This window comes from Mus musculus, chromosome 13 (genome assembly GCF_000001635.26).
Source record: "Mus musculus strain C57BL/6J chromosome 13, GRCm38.p6 C57BL/6J".
Taxonomy (NCBI): Eukaryota; Metazoa; Chordata; class Mammalia; order Rodentia; family Muridae; genus Mus; species Mus musculus.
Genome location: NC_000079.6, coordinates 9261286 through 9273384, shown reverse-complemented (window position 1 = coordinate 9273384; position 12099 = coordinate 9261286). Strand labels below are relative to the sequence as shown.

General features: G+C 43.2%; 1 pseudogene; it reads left to right on the top strand.

The window, feature by feature from the left end:
- The first annotated feature begins 221 nt into the window (after window positions 1–221).
- Window positions 222–699, top strand: Gm46391 (annotated as a pseudogene).
- Window positions 700–12099: the final 11400 nt, after the last annotated feature.

Sequence of the window (12099 nt, the reverse complement as noted above, 5' to 3'; positions counted from 1 at the left end):
GCATATATATTGTTTCCAATTTTGTGTTGTTATGGGTTTTCTATGTGTGTCTGTAAATCTGTATGTGTTTCTCATGCTTTTCCTTTCTTTTCCCCATTTGTTTGTTTGCCTGGTTATTTTGTAAAGAAAGAGAAAGAAGGTGTGGAGTTGAATGGCTGGGGAGGTGGGGAGGATCTGGGAAGAAATGAGGGAGGGGAAACCATGATAAGAATATACTGTATGAAAAAATCTATTTTCCTTGTCTTTGGTCATTCTGTGCCGTCATGTCTGTCCTGAGGCCACTGCTGCTGAGGAGCCTGACCGGCTCTGCCCGTCGGCTCATGATGCCAGCAGCTCAGGTCCACTCAAAGCCACCACAGGAGCAGCTCAAAGTCCTGGATATCAACATTGGTCTCACTTACTGCTTCATGTGTTGTCTTCTGCCTACTGGCTGGATCCGTTATACCTGGAGAGCTACAAGAAGCAGGAGTGAAGAGAGCTGTCTTCCCTCATCCTTTGACTAGACCCCTCTTGCCAGCCCACCTTGATCATATTTCCTGCATTCCTGGCTGGCCTTCCCTGGGACCATGTTATTCAATTCCAGTCACCTCTTCTGCAATCATGACCTCTCGATGTCTCCATGGTGACAACTGGGACCACATGTATTGGCTCTGCTTGGTGGGGTCCCCCTTTGTAACAATAAAGTCTATTTAAACCTTGCTCCAGAAAAAAAAAAAAAAAGAAAAAAGAAAAAATCTATTTTCAATTAAAATAGATGAACACAATAATAAAATCCTAAAGTTATAAGATGAAGTTCAGCAGCTATAGTTGTCTGCACCAAGACAAGGTCAAGAATAAGCCAGCCATCACCCTAGCACGGAAACAGAGGTCTTAATAAGTCCAACCTTTAGCTGAGGAGCTATGGGCTCCTGATGGCTTCAGGGGAAAAGATGGTAAATTTTCTTTGAAGCTGTGGTTTAACCCATACTCCATTGGATAGCCACATGCCAATGAGAATATGGGCAGAACAATTTGGTCTTGATGGGTAACTCAATTTTTAAAAAAGAAAGAAACAAACCACAACAAAACAACAAAGAAAAGAGTTGAGGAATAAGGGAGTAGAGATGGATTTGAGAGGTGTTGGGAACAAATAGTGATAAAAAGAATCTTGTATAAAATTCTCAAAGAATTAATAAAAATGTTTATTAAATGTTTTTTAAAATATCCTCCTCTCTAAAGTAGAAAGTCCTGGGTTCATTTTACATTCCAAACAGAAAGTGATACCAAGTAAATTTAAGACAGGGTGATGTCAAGATAAGGTATATATTCTCCTTTTAGGAACTACACAGGTCAGGCTGGAAAGATGACTCAGTAGGGAAAGGTGTTTGCCATCGAGCCTGACAGTCTGACTCAGATTCTTGAGATTATATGGTGGAAAGAGAGGACTCACTTCCAGCAACACACACAGACACACACACAGACACACACACACACACCACACACACACACACACACACACTCACACACACACACTCACACACTCTCTCACACACACACACACACACACACACCTTTAAGAAATGTATAGGTCATGATTTGTTTGTGAATGTTGATCTCAGAGAAAACTTGTATTTACCATTAAATATGTAGGTTGGATAGCTAGAATTGGAGCTGACAGGTCTTCACTTCAGCAGGTCTTTGACTACAAAGTACAGTGGAGAGGGGGTGTGTGTGCTCTTGGCTCTTAACAATGTTTTCAATAACACGATACCTAACTTTATCAGGAAATTCTACCATTTCCTCAAAGCTATGATGTCAAAAGCCAAACTCATCTTACCAACTGGCTCTCACCCCAGCTTGTTATTTCTGATAATAACATTCCTTTCTCTTACATATCCCTTTCTCATTCCAGAGACCAATAGCCTCTGCCCATGATATTTTTCTCACAAATCTTTTCCTCCCTCTCTGTCCTGTGGATACAGCTCAAACCAGGCCTGGTTTGAGAGGTAGAGAGAAGAGTGGGGGTAGGAATGGGAGGAAAAAGAGAAGGTAGGAGAGACAGAGATTTGCTGCAGATGGCAGAGTAGGGACTGGAGCCCATTCACTGTGGCATTTAGAAAAAGATCTGATGTTCTCTCCTGTACATCTATGTTCAGCTGCAGAATTTTCCATGGTCATGAGGAGCCCCAACTACTTGTGTCTCTGTTTTACTAACATCTTCCTTCATCTTCTCCCATCAGGTCTCCAACCTGTGTCATAGGCACGTGCAAAATTTAATTCAGCGACTCCCAGCACAGTACTATGCATCTATATCTCCAGCTATTGAGAGGCTGAGGCAGGAAGACTCTTTGACTAAAATATCTGCAGCCATCCCAGCATGGGAGCTCACATCTTAAATCCCAGCACTTGGGAGGCAGAGGGAGGCAGCTCTCTGAATTCAAGGCTAGTTTGTTCTACACAGTGAATTCCAGGGGAGTCAAAGCTACATAGTAAGACCTTGTCTCGAAACAAGCAAAGGTTTGAGGCCAATATAACAAAACCCTGTCTTCTAATATTTCTCCCCCAAACAAATGACACTCCTTCCATGAAGCCAAGCCTAATGTCACCTCTGGAATTACACACCTCTTTATCTATCTGTTCTCTCTGGGATTTGTAATTAATAGGTGTGTCTTATCTGACAGCTAACTTATCTACAATCCCAGCATTGGGTTGAATGGCAGAACAAGAAACATACTGTTTCTCATGGAGCAGTCCTGCTCTGGGACAAGGAAGAAAGCCTGTCTGTGTCATCATGTCCAGTTCTGCTCATGTTCAACCTCACAGAATGCAGACTTTTTGTATGGACTAGATATGCACGTAAACACGTGTACAGAAGACTGGCTCAAGTGTGGATCAAGTCAAGCTGATGTATTGGTGAAGATAACTGGAAAAGATTCACGGGTCTACTGGCTCAAAAAACTCTGCCAGAGGCCCCAACACTTCTATGTGGGACCAGAGTCCTCTCTCTTCAGACTCTTTGCCTTCAGGAAGCTGACGTAGGGCCTGTGAGTTTTACTTAGGAAGTGGATCCCAGTTCTCAGCATCTTTTTATTTGTTTTGGAGACAAGGTCTTTATAGCTCTACCTAGTCTCCATCAGCCGTTTACCTGAGGATGACTGGAGCTCTTGATCCTCCTTCCAAGGTCTGGGGCTCGATTAATGCTAAGCAAGCACTCCATCAACCGAGCTGTATCCCCAGCATTGTCAGTATTCATTACAGTGTGCAGATCAGAGGACAGATCTGTGAGGATTGGTTGGTCGATCCTAGGAATGGAGCTCAGGTCACTAGGTGTAGTAATAAGCGCATGGCTCACCAAGTCATCACAGCACTATGCATCAGCATTTGTTAACACAGTAGAACGATTTACATTATCCAAGAAATCAGCCTCCCTAAAATGAAGGCCAGGAGACATGGTTCAGACCATTTAAATAGCCAGGAAGAAGAAGAAGGAAGGAAGGAAAATAGCCTCCCCATCAAGGAGGCCAGCTCAGGAACAAGAAGGTAAGGGAGACGTTGTCTGAAAAGACAGTGATATGTACTATTACAAGCTATCCGTGCTACTCGGAAGTTTTGCCCAGATACATCCTCGATACAGTGTTTACACTTCCATGAAGGGGCAGCTACAAATATCTAATTAAATAATGAATTAATCATCATACCTGCTAGTTGTAAAATACTTCTTTCCATATCTTAGCCACTAATTGGTCATCATTTGTCTATCTAGCAGAAGAACTATGCCTCCATTTTTTTCCTTTTCTTCTCTCTCTTTTTTTCTTTGTTTCTTTCTTTCTCTCTTTCTTTTTTGTTAAGTTTCAAACCTATTTTGTTGAGGGAACTCCCTAACCTTTAACTGGACTCGTGATTTCAGCAAATCTGAGGTATAAGGGAGTAAAAGATCCTGTTAAATCAGAGTATGTTAGAGGTAGCAGCTAGCCAGGGGCGGTTTATTTATTCATGAGATCACTAACAAAAAGGAAAATGAAGGCTCAGAGAAACTGCTCCCCTTGCAGAAGGGTATCTCGAACTGCACCCTGGCTTCTTAAGTCTTATTGCTGTTACTGTGGAAAAAATACCACAACCAAGGCAGCTTATAGAAGACAGAGTTTAATTGGTTTATGGTTCTAGAGGGAGGTGCATGGTTCTAGAGATCCATGGCAGCAAACAGCAGGCAGAGCAACAGAACAGGGGGCTGAAAGATCACATCTCTAATCATAAACACAAAGTAGCTAGAGCTAACCACTAGTGGGCAAGGCTACACAGCAGAAAGCCCACCCCTAAAGACATAGTTCCTCCTACAAAGCTTCACCTACCTCCTCCCCAAACAGGGCCACCAGCTGGGGACCAGGTGTTCCAATACCAGAGCCTCTGAGGGACATTGCTCATTTAAGCCACCACACAATGTGAGGTGATTCCAATCTCTATAAAGGTAAGAAAGAATTTATTCATTTTTGTGTTTTCCTCTGCGTGTGACATCTCCCCCACCCCCTGCAAGGTTCTTGAGAAAAGTTGGTTGTAAACTATTGTTTTTTGAGCTCTCCAGATACTTAAGTAATACATCGTATGGAGGAGGGTGGCATATGCCTTGTGATTGCAGGATCTTCCTACACTGCGATTTCCATGAAGAACAGTGCCTGGGAACTCATGGTTTGCTTAGAGTTCAACCATATCTTAACAAATTACCAAAACTGGATTCAGGCAGGCTTAAAGACAAGACATATGCGGCACAAAGTTTGAGTTTATTTAATTGTCATTTAGGAAATAGCTGGAGACGCTTGCATGAAACTTTGCATTTCAAGATCATTAGTGTTGTTATGGCATTTCCACAGCATAGATAGATAGATAGATAAATAGATAGATAGATAGATAGATAGATAGATAGATAGATAGATATAAACTTTATATTATATACTGAATTATATGACTGTAACCAAATTCAGAGACTTCTGTGTGCATTTTTGTTTCCGCTTTTATTACTATTCTTTTCCAGAAACAGCAAACCAGCTGTGATAGTTAATTTTCTTTGTCAACTTAATTAGAGACACATGTGTCTGGGGGAGTATTATTTCAGAGAGGTGTAGCTGAGGAAGGAAGACCCACCCTAACATGGATGACATCATCCTATGGTGTGGGGTCCCAGATTACACTAGAAGGGGTAAGGAGAAAGCTGGCTGAGCACCTGCATGAAGATGCAGAGTGAATATCTGCCTCTCGCTCCTGCCTGCTGTCATGCTTTCTCCACCCTGATGGATCATGCCTTCAAACTGGGAGCCAACGTAAGCTCTTTCCTAAGCTGCTTCTTCCAGGTATTTTTGTCATAAAAATTAGGCAGTAACTAATGCACCACTCGGTCCATTTACTTAAGAGCTATTGCAGTAGCAAAGGGAAAGAAACCACAGATAATTCCATAGAGTCTGAAACTACATGGGTTTGCTTTCTCACATCATTGATGCAAATGCTGAGAATTCAACTGCCAGTCAAAGATGTTTTCATGGAAAAGCAAGTTGTGAATATGTGTCCTGGGCAAACCGCCTAAATATTTCGTTGTATATGTTTTCACACATCAAAGTACAATTACCAAGAGGTAATTATTTCTGATATTTTAGATAATTTGGTAGATTCTAAACCACTTCTGCTAATGGTGCTGTGGCTAACACAAAGTAGCAAATTATGTGAACATTATTCATGTTTGGTGTTAGATTGTATGAATTTTCTGCAGCATATTTCCTTTGCCAATTATGATTGATTAATGCCTGATAATTAAACTATTGTCCAAATTGGCATTCCCAGAACTTGTATCTACAAATGGCTGAGACAAACAACACAAAGACTTTAGAAGTAGAGGGGAAAGAAGTTGAAAACTAAAATTTTGCCACTGAAAATCCACTCGGGGAACTGGATACATGGTGGCATACTGCTTACATTCCACTAATTCATTGGCTAGAGAAGGCAGATCTCTATGAGTTCAGGGCCACACTGATTTAGACGGTGGATTTGAGGCCAGCCAGGGCTATGCATTGAGACTCTGCCTCAGAAAAGAAAAAAACATAGGGAGGAAGGAAGGAAGGAAGGAAGGAAAGAAGGAAGGAAGGAAGCCCACAGTAGGTCTAGAATTTATTGGATAAAGCCTCTTCAGTATAAGTGTGAAGGTCTGAGCTTGGATGCATAGCACCCACATGCACCTGCAATCCCAGCATTGCCTCAGTGAGAAGGGGTGGAGGCAGGGGAGTCAGATCCTCTTTTCCAGAAAATCTCTGGAAAGCTTTGGAGCAAACAACAAGAGACCCTGTCAAAAACAACTCAGAACGTGAAGAGTGACAGCTGAAATAGTGGTTGTCCTCTGATGTCCATACACATTGTCATGGAATGCACATACTTACTGTTAATATTATGTCTAAGCTCTGCCCCACAGTTACCTGACAACAGCCAAGTATGCTCCACCCTACAGTTACCCGTCAATAGCCAGGTGTGCCTGACTCACTATAAAAGGGGCTACTTGGCCCCTCCTCTCTTTCTTGCTTCTCTCTTCCTCCCGCTCATCCCATCCCCCCCCCCCACACACACACACATGCTCATGGCCAGCCTCTACTCCTCTCTCCCTCTCCCTCTGCCTCTTTTTCTGCCTCTACTACCTCTTGACTCCCCTCCACGTGCCCTGAAAAAACTCTATTCAATACTATATCATCCCATGGCTGGTTCCTCAGGGGGGAGGGATGCCTCAGCATGGTCCCACAGAGGCACCCCCTTCCCCCATACCTCACCACACATCACCAAACAAATCCCCTCCTCTCGTTATCTTTTTTATAAACACATCATTTCCCCTCACACACATGAACACGTACACACAAATCTACAACAGATGGGCGAGAGATGTAGTTCAGTGGTTCAGCATTTGCCTAGCTGGCATACGGGAGGCTCTAAGCTCAATTCCCCGCACTATCATGGAAAAAAAAGTCCACAGAGTAGAAAGTGGACATAAAAAAGAATATTTTAAAATTGACCCCATTCCTTCAAAATGCAAAACAAACAAACCTGCAGGTGGAATCAAGGACATTTCTAAGTGGCTTCTACTCTGCCAACAGAACTGCACCACAGAGCTCACAAGCAGCAAAAATGCATTGGAATTGTGTCACTTTGAACCTAAGAGCAATATTTTCCAGTGGTTCTGTACTATTTCATTCCTACACTCTGTAAAACAACTAGAGATGCTGTGACCTCCATTATTTATATAAAGACATGCTCATCTAAGAATATCCAGGGGACCCAGGCCTTCCCAACTATCACCCACCAAACAAGAAAATGAAACTAATCTTTTGACAATGGGAATTGGGCAGAGAGTGTGAGAGAGAGTCAAGAGATAGTCAAACCCCAGTCTGCAGAGAAGTTTTATTTAACAGGTACCAGTCCATACCAGATTCCAAGCGTGTCAATAGAGTAGGGTGATGGTTCAGGTTAGATCACCAAGAATCAAATCAAGGTTTGGGGTGTATGTGTCTTATTGAACCAACTCTCACAGGAAGAACAAGAATGAGTGTTTATATCAGGGCATGGAGGGAGAAAGAACACATCACCACGGCTCCATCTGAACGCCAAGCATTTGGCTGTAGAGCATCAGTGCACAGAGCCATCTGGGCAGGTGGTCAGCCCTATGTTGTGGGACAGTTACTCATTACCTGTAGTGGTGGAAGGGCACTTCTAATGGATGGGGGGGGGGGGCGGGCGGAGGGGAATACGTACTTGTGTTAAAGATTCTACAGGGCTGGTAACTGATTAGATAACAATGTCATGACAGTGAGAGTTAAAATTTTCAGTGCCTGTAATAACCAACTTGCTTTGTTCTGACTTAGCATCCTCTCCCCTATCTGGTAAAACCCATGGAATATATTAACTCAGTAGACCAAAAGCTTCCATCTACCCCAAAGCCAAGAACATCACCTGATAATATCTAAAACCTATAGCAGAATTTTTCCTTCTGTTGTAATTCATCTGACTACCCTGACTGTGTATTGGGAAAATGTCTTGACTTGTGATTTTTGGATTCTTTTTCTATGACTGCAAAGGTTTACATTCACCATAAAGTGGAGCTGTGCAAACAGCATCAGAAAATTAACCTGTGTGACCTCAGAAATGGAAGCTGGACTTAAGTGACTGAGCACTGGGGGTGGGGGAGTGTTTATTTTGTATTTATTTTCTTTTATATTCAACCAAGACAAAGAATTATTGAAAGGATTTCACTTACTTTGCATACACTCACGATGAGTTTTAGACAATGTTTAGACGTGTGCAACATCTTACAAAGCCATTGGTATAAATCACTTTGACTCCATCCAGATCGGTTCCTAAGCTGTTTGTGTAGGGCCTGAAGCCCAAGCACAAGGCCAAGGATGGTTAATATTCTTTATCAACTTGAAAGAATCTACAATTACCACAAAGCTCACTTCTAGGCGTGCTGGTCTGTCCTAACCAGAAAGTTGTTTGTTTTTTTACTTATTCACTTTACATCCTGCCCACTGCCTCCTTCTGGGTCATCTGTCATAAAATCCTTCCTTTCCTCATTCTTTGACTGGGTGACATCAAGCCTCTGTGAAGCTAGGCACATGCTCTCCCATTGAGGCCAGACATGGCAGCCCAGCTAGGAAAACATAACCCACAGACAGGGAGCAGCTTTGGGGATAGGCCTCATTCCAGTTGTTTGGAATCAACATGAAAACCAAGCTGTACATCTGCTACATTATGTGTGGGAGGCCTAGGTTCAGCCTGTGCCTTAGTTAGGGTCTTATTGTTGTGAGCAGACACCATGACCAAGGAAAGTCTTATAAAGGACAACATTTAATTGGGGCTGGCTTACAGGTTCAGAGGTTCAGTCCATTATCATCGAGGTGGGAGCAGGGCAGCATCCAGGCAGGCATGGTGCAGGAGGAACTGAGAGTTCTCCATCTTCGTCTGAATGCTACTAGTGGAAGACTGACTTCCAGGCAGCTAGGATGAGGGTCTTAAAGCCCACATCCACAGTGACACACCTACCCCAACAAGGCCACACCTACTCCAGCGGGGCACTTCTAAAAGTGCTACTCCCTGGGCCCAGCATATACAAACCATAATACCATGTATGTTCTTTGGTTGGTGGTTCAGTCTCTGAGGGTCCCAAGGATCCAGGTTAGTTGACTCTGTTGGTCTTCCTGTGGAGTTCTTATCCCTTTTGAGGCCTTACCAGAAAGATTTAACTTGGCAGGGGAGACCTATATCCTGAGTGTGGGTGGAGCCATTCCATGAGCTAGGATCCTGGATTGAATAAGTAGAGGAGCATAAACTGAAGAGCAGTATTAACCCATCCCTGGGTCCCAACTGCAGATATGCAACCAGACACCACACTTGCCCCTTAAAACTGTGTCCCTGCCAGGCAGTGGTGACACACACCTTTAATCCCAGCACTTGGGAGGCAGAGGCAGGCAGATTTCTGAGTTCAAGGCCAGCCTGGTCTACAAAGTGAGTTCCAGGACAGCCAGGGCTACACAGAGAAACCCTGTCTCGAAAAACAAACAAAACAAAACAAAACAAAACAAAACAAAAACTGTTTTTCCCTGGGGGCCTGGAGAGATGGCTCAGTGGTTAAGAGAACTGACTGCTCTTCCAGAAGTCCTGAGTTCAATATCCAGCAACCACATGGTGGCTCACAACCATCTGTAATGGGGTCTGATGCTCTCTTCTGGTGTGTCTGAAGACAGTGACAGTGTACTCATCATATATAAAATAAATAAATAAACTCTTTTTAGAAAGAAAGGAAGAAAGGAAGGAAGAAAAAAAGAAAGAAAGAAAGAAAGAAAGAAAGAAAGAAAGAAAGAAAAAACTGTTTCCCCCTATGTTGTTCTTTAAAACAATTTCTAATTATGTGTGTGTGTGTGTGTGTGTGCGCGCGCGTGCATGCACACAAGAGCACTACAGCCATACGCACACATGTATATACAAATACACATGTGGTATATTGCATGTTTGAAATGCAGAGCAGAAGACACTTTGGAGAGCTGGCTCTTCCTTTCCACCTTGTTGAAGCAGGGTCTCCTATTTCTGCTGCTATACAGGCTTCTATACGCCAGGCTCGCTTGCCCACTAGATTCAAGACAATTTTCCTGCCTCCACCTCCTATCTCTTTACAGGAATGTTGATATTACAGACATGTGCCATCCACATCCATTTTTTTTTTTTTTAACTACATGGGTTCTGGAGACCAAGCTCAGGCTGACAAACTTGCTGACCCATCTCCCTCATGAATTGCTTCTGCCAGACAGTTTGAAAAGCAAGAGAAAAGTAACGTACATAAGACCCAAAAGTAAGCAAAGGCTGGTGAACTGGAGGAGATGAGGGTGTGTCCCTTAGATACACCTAATGAACACTGGACTATAAAGCATTATACATATACATAGTGCAAAAGATCTCATTCAATGAAGTGCTTTGCCCAGCTGTACCTCATGGTACCTCTGCCTTTTAATGCACTGTGTGGACTCTCATGGACCCACTGCAGAAATCAGATGCTAACTCTATTCTGTCAGCAGTTGTTTCCCCTCCTGCATTTAGACCTTGGGCACTAGTGTGGGCAGACTTTAGGCAGACTTTAGGCAGCGCTGCTAGAGCATTGAATCTGGAGCCAGAGCCGAGAGATTTGCATGTTATTCCTCAGCTCACTGTCACATGTTATTCCCTGACGCTTTCATGGAGATGAAATAAAATAATGCAGAGCTCCTGCATTTGCCATCTCTTGGTTCTGGTATGTCCATTTTCAATGTATGATAAGAGGAAGCCCCAACTTTTGACCTTTTACCTAATACCAGAGTTAAGGACACCATCTCCTTGAGGATCTGGCCTAAGATAGGAGTCATAACATGGTCACACAAACAGCTCTCAGTATCTCAAACAAAATGCTTGCACCAGTCAGCTTCCAAACTCCCACAGTGAACGGAGAAAGGTACTGAGGGGACTGCAGCTTCCCGGTAACGGCCCCAATATGAGAGACTTAGGGCATTTACCTAGTTAGAACAAGTCTCATGGCACCCACTGTGCTTGTGTGTGTGTGCGTGTGCGTGTGCGTGTGTGTGTCAGGTGCCTTCCTCTATTGATTTCCACCTTACCTTTTAAGATGAGATCTCTTGCTGATCCTTGATTGGCTGGATCCAGGTTAAGCTGGCTTGGCTGACCATCAAGCTCCAGGAAGCCTCTTGTTTCCACTTCCAGGATGTGGATTACAAGTGCATGCAACCCGCTTTTCACATGGGTCCACGGTCCTGTGCTTACTCAACAAGAACTTTACCAACTAAGCCATCCCCCAACCCCTCAGCATCCTCTTTTCCAGAGTCAGTAGCTTTATCAAGGGCTTTCGCTAGCTTTCATGCTGTTGACAGACCTCAAGAAGTGAAAGATATGCACACAAACCACCACAGGATAAAGCAGAATTAATAATTGCCACATGAACAATGTGTCTCTGGGGGAGGTCAAGAATGAGGAAGTTCATATAGAAAACGTGTTAACTCTGGAGATTTTGCTTTGATTTCTAAACCACATTTGTGACTACATGGAATCTATTCTAAAGCCTTTTCATAATAAAGTAGTGTTCTCTCTCTCTCTCTCTCTCTCTCTCTCTCTCTCTCTCTCTCTCTCTCTCTCTCTCTCCTCATCCACTTATCAAAAAACTCTAGACAAAAATTCTCTTAAGAGCAAGGAGGACCAGAGTTTGGATGCCAGCATCCATAAAGCAAGCTGTTCACTGCAAACCTGCCTGTAACCCCAGTTCCAAGTCGGAGGATGACTGTGGCTTACAGACTTCCAGCCTGGCTGAGAAAACTTCAACTCAGGTTCAGGGAGAGAGACCTTGTCTCAAAGGAGTAGGTGGAAAGTGATAGTTGAGGACTCTTGATGACCTCTTTTGGCCTCCATGCACATGGACATGTGCCCGCTCACACATGTGAGCTTCATAGACATGTATGCATACATGTAAATTAATTAATTATTAATTAAGCTTTAAAATAAATAGTAACTAAAGAGAAGGTAAGATAAAACATTGGGAGTTAAAGGTGGAGGGAAATGTGGACATGA